We start from the raw sequence: 5,102 nt of genomic DNA, 5'->3' as shown, positions 1-5,102 counted from the left end.
GTAGTTTCTCTACACGCCTGTAACACTCCAATTTAACTTAGATCAGATTTACTAAATGTATTATAATGTACAGTTGTAAATAGCTATAAATAAATATTAAAAAAAAAGAATTACAAAAGAGAATGAAGCTGAAGAGAGGGGTCATAAACCTTGTTTTGAAACTCAAGCAAAGAAACTACCCAAAAAAAAAAAAAAAAAAAAAGTCAACATTGACAGCATTGATAAAGAAAGCCATTCACAGACTAGAGTTTAATTTTCATTTTTATTATTATTATTATTGCCGCGACAGACCGTGGAGGTCCAAGGTCTTGTGCGATTTATAAAGGAGTTTGTTTCATAGGATGGGTTAATCACTATCAAGCCTATTTTTTGTGAGTGCTACCCATTGGCTAACAGGCCTCAATGCCCGAGGGAAGGCTGTGAGTAAGTTTTGTATGATTTTATACTAAAAAAAAAAACAGAAAAAAAACGGATGGGACCGGGATTGAACTCACAACCATTAGGCTGGTAGACAGCCGCTGCTACCTTTTACAGGCTTTGCCCCGTTTTATTTTTCATAAAATGATAAAAAAAATGTCTTTGAAATTCAGAATTCAATTTCAGTAGAAATCAAGACTCGTTGTAATTGGAATATATCTTGATAATTTAAGAATAAGGTTTTGTGTAGAATAAGGTGTATGTAATAGTCATCAATAGTTAAAATAAAATAATCTTTATAATAAAAAGAACATTTTATAAATTTTATAAATAAATAATGTCCAATAGAATACTCCTTCATTAAATTTAATAATTCATCCTGGTGAAATAACCTGGGTGGAGTTAGACAACATAGATTAGATGTAAGTTCCTAGAGCATTCCACGTAGTTAAACACACATTGAAAGTTAAATATTTAGTTCTACCGAGGATTAAACTGTAACAGAATATTCCAGGAATGTTAAAGGAATAGCAGCAGGGTATAAGCTCATTAGCATCGTTTAAGCTATGAATTTCCAGAAACTTCCTCATTCCTGTGTATGTATGGTAATCATACAATTTGAAATTTATTCCGAAGGGAAAACAATATTTTTTTTTCTCAATGGTTACATATGGTTTTAGGAGTGCTGAATCCCAACATTCCTGCAAAATGCGCTAGATAAATAACCCAATGTACCAATAAAGAGTTTAAGGTGTAATTTTTATCGTGAAATATAATGTTACATTAATTTGAAAAACTCAACCGAAGGCTGAAGTTATTTTATATCCAAGTGGAGTGAAGAGTCTTATATATCCAACCTATCGAAGACAATATTATTTCCTTGGGGTCTTCCAATTCCAAGTCTTTAGATTCTTACACCTCGTTCATCCACCAATTCATCAAACACCAGATCCTAATCGATTGACCTATATATAAACTACCATACCAAGAGGGGAGGTCTGGTGGATATACCGGAGAAGCGCGTATTGGTGAAAGCCCTAATAGATGGAAGAGGATCCTTCGAGAAGAGACCTTGCAAGAATGGAATCGACGGTGGGTGGATAGCTTAAAAGAGGGCACCCTAAGGAAGTACTTTCCTACCGTTGGTTCAGGCCTAGAATCAATGTGGGACCTCCCTGGCTACTGAATCTCACAGTTTCTCATGGGGCATGGCATAAACATCGAGCACGTCGTACTTGCCAGTACCGCCTATGAAGCACTGAGAGCCAAGATGATGAGGGAAACAGGACTTGAGATGATGAACCGTCATATTTAGTTCTCTGCCCATTTATATCAGAAGGCGAGAACAGCAAGACGAAAGTCATATCGTCTCAACCACCTCCTCACTTCTCCGGCTCTCTCATTGAGATTGAAGCTGCAGATATACAAAAGTATTCTGAGACCAGCACTACTATATGGGGCACCATTGTTTACCCGCATATCAGATAGAACCCAGCGCCTTCATCAAACTTTTCAAGATTCGATGTTGAGGAAAATCGTACGCACAACATCGTGAAGAAGGAAGAGGCCACCGGAGCTGTATCAATTGTTCGAGCTGCCAACTGAACCGGAGTTCGACGACACATCAAATTTTTCGATTCACTTCAGTACTGTACGAATCCGTTATTCAACACGTTAACACCTGCCCCCCTCTGGTGCGTTGGCAACACACTACGTCGTAAGGTCACGTAGTATTAGGATTAAGTTTTTATTAGATTTAAGTTTGGTAAATTCAGAAATAATGTGTGTCCCAACACATGATGTTGTGACGGAGATCAGAGATCGATCTTCCTGAGCTGATGAAGAAAGAAAACTACCCGCACTAAAATACCTTCGTGTATGGGTGGAAGGAGGGTGTGGGCTCTACTCACTTCTCCCTGGGTAGGAGAGAATAAGCTACACCAGCAAGGCCTCAGTAGAAGGGCAAGATTTATTTTGTAGCAAGAGCAAGCTGTGTGCACAGCTATGTAATGTTTGTCATATGCAGCAATGAGTTGTACCCACTGCTGCGAACGCCCGTATTGTCTAATAGGCAGGGTAGGGTGATAAATAAATAAAATATACACTACCATAGAACCACTTCCTTTAGCAAATTATTCGTCATAAGTGCAACCTCCTTCCAATGTGAGCTATTGACGTTCAGTAGTTCCCAAAATATAGCTTTTTTAAAAAGCAACATTTTAAATAAAACGTACTGACAAATCATTTGTTAGTTAATTTATTTTGATAAATCTATATCTCAAAAACCACAAAAAAAAATCCCACCAGATCACCTTTACTCTCCGTCGTAAACATCTGTCCTCCTGTCCTACAGTATCCTTTCTAAATACTCCACTAACGCTTGTTGAACAGATTCAATACTTAGGACTCCATCTTGACCAGAGACTTACTTGGAATCAACACACAAGACTGAAACGACAAGAAACTGCTCGTAGATTCCGATTGCTACAACACTTACTTGACAAACGCTTTAAACTTCCCATTCACTACAAAAAATTAATATACACTACGATAATCAGTCCAATTTGGACATATGGAATTGAGCTCTGGGGCTCCACCAAACCATCAAATTCTTCCCGCATCCAATCGTGACAATCCAAAATCCTTGATGCTCCGTATTACGTCACAAATAAACTCATTCACAAAGACCTTAACCACCCTAACCCATTAATTCTTAATCTTTCATCCTTAACAATCCCTGATAATCCTCCTAGGCGTCTAAAAAGAAGATGGCCATGAGATCTTCTTATTTAAACCAACGGGTGGTTCCTTCCCAAGATATTCAAGTGTATATGAAACATACAACATATTTACCTATTGTATTATTTTGTACAGTTGTAAATTGCATTAAATAAATAATTAAAAAAACACAAGACTTACCGATGTCTGTCAGCACCCAAATTAAAGCTAATTAAACGTAATTTATGATATTGATATTTGCAGGAGTAGTTCAGTTTAATATCAGTTTTCATGATATTTGCAAAATAAGTAGATTTATAGTTGTTCGGAAAAAATTTCATATGCAAAATTCATATTTATATGCGAATATCATAAAAACTACTACTTCTGCGGAGATATGCGCAATAAACTACGGCATAATTGTTTAAATAAGCTTCATTTTGAGTACTATTAGACATATGTACGTCTTGTGATTTGTGAGATATATTTTTTCATAAAATCAAAATTGTTGTCTGAACAACTAGATATTAGCATATTGTGAATATATTTTGTTGAATATCATGAAAGTTACAACTTCTAGGAAGATAAAATTATAAACTACTTTATAGTATATTAAACTAGGATTAGTTTCAGTTCTAATAGACTTTAGTACGTCGAATGGTATTTCAGATATAGATTTCTCAAAATAAATTCACTAAGAACGGATTTTTCAGTACACTTTTTATGATTTTTACTTTAAAGCTATATCTCGGGAACTGTTAAACTTAAATAGCTCATATTTTATCAAATTTAATATGATTTAAATGATGTCCTCTTTGGTTTTCCAATGTTGTTGCTAGTTTTAAAGATATATTTTTGAATGAAAAATTAATTTTTTTTAAAGGTTTTGAACCTCCATCATTTTATATTTCCCCTACTTATACTTGACAGACTTATCAATTTATATTAGTGATTATAGATAGTTTACATAACAAAAGTTGTTAAAAACAGCATACGATCGTCCGGACTGCAACAAAGGAGAAACCACTGGCTCTACACAAACTCCCTGATGTTCCAACAGTCCCGGAATTAATCAGGAAACGGCACATTAAAGTCCTGAACTCACTAAAACATCAAACAACCCACTGTTCCAAACACAAACCAAACCAGCGGCCCCACTAATGGTGGCAACAAGCAATGTTATAGCCACTTGCAAATATTGTAAATACGTGTAGATTTAGTTCTTTAAGTTAATCAACAACTTCATTTGCGTGCTCCATCACCAACAAATAATATAAATCTGATTATATACCTCTAAACATCGACCAATACATTTATGTTTTTAAATGAAACCTAATTTCAAAGAAAAACCAAATCTCAACACACAGTTGAATAGTTAATTACCAAACTATAATTTTAAATAGGGCCATTGAGAAAAAAATAGTGAAAAACGGAGTAATTCGAATTCCCTAAACGTTGATTTAACTGGAACTAAACTGTTTTTGGGATATCTTAAATTAGTTAGGTATAGTTCCTTTCCATTGAGAATTTCTACTTTTTTGTCGTGTGATTCGACTTGATTAGTTTTCAAGATCAGTAAAGGTATTTTACATTTAAGTTCTCCCTTTTTAAAGAGAGGAACTACTTTCATGTCATACTCTTTAACTTGAATTAATCGTTCCTTTTCGACTGACAGATTCCTGGAACGGCCCAGAGAGCCTGCTCATCAACCTCAACCGATGTTCAGTAACTAGTTGCTGTCCGACCTACTACCAGTGTTGTGGAGGTGGCAAGTTCTGCTGTGATCTCGCATTTCCCATGTAACTAATCATATTATTTTTTATATAAGTATATTGATAGTTCTATAATAGTATATTAAAAGTATATTTATTTTTGTATATATAACATTAGCTAGATTATGATTAGATCGGATTTTCATGCAATAGTACCTTTTGTTCCATTGCTTAAAATCTCAATAAACCTAAAAA

At 34.9% G+C, this 5,102-nt stretch overlaps 1 long non-coding RNA gene across 1 annotated transcript in view; it reads left to right on the top strand.

Annotated features, from left to right (window-relative positions):
• The window catches only part of LOC136796670 (uncharacterized), a 14,612-nt gene that overhangs the window by 7,371 nt on the left and 2,139 nt on the right, over positions 1-5,102 (top strand). The window contains exon 2 of the long non-coding RNA XR_010844421.1: positions 4,811-4,934. This is a non-coding gene — a long non-coding RNA (uncharacterized lncRNA). The remainder of the gene's footprint in view (positions 1-4,810; positions 4,935-5,102) is intronic.

This window comes from Halyomorpha halys, unplaced genomic scaffold (assembly GCF_000696795.3).
Source record: "Halyomorpha halys isolate HHAL.00 unplaced genomic scaffold, Hhal_1.1 Scaffold1350.1, whole genome shotgun sequence".
NCBI lineage: Eukaryota > Metazoa > Arthropoda > Insecta > Hemiptera > Pentatomidae > Halyomorpha > Halyomorpha halys.
This window is presented reverse-complemented; position numbering and strand designations above follow the sequence as displayed.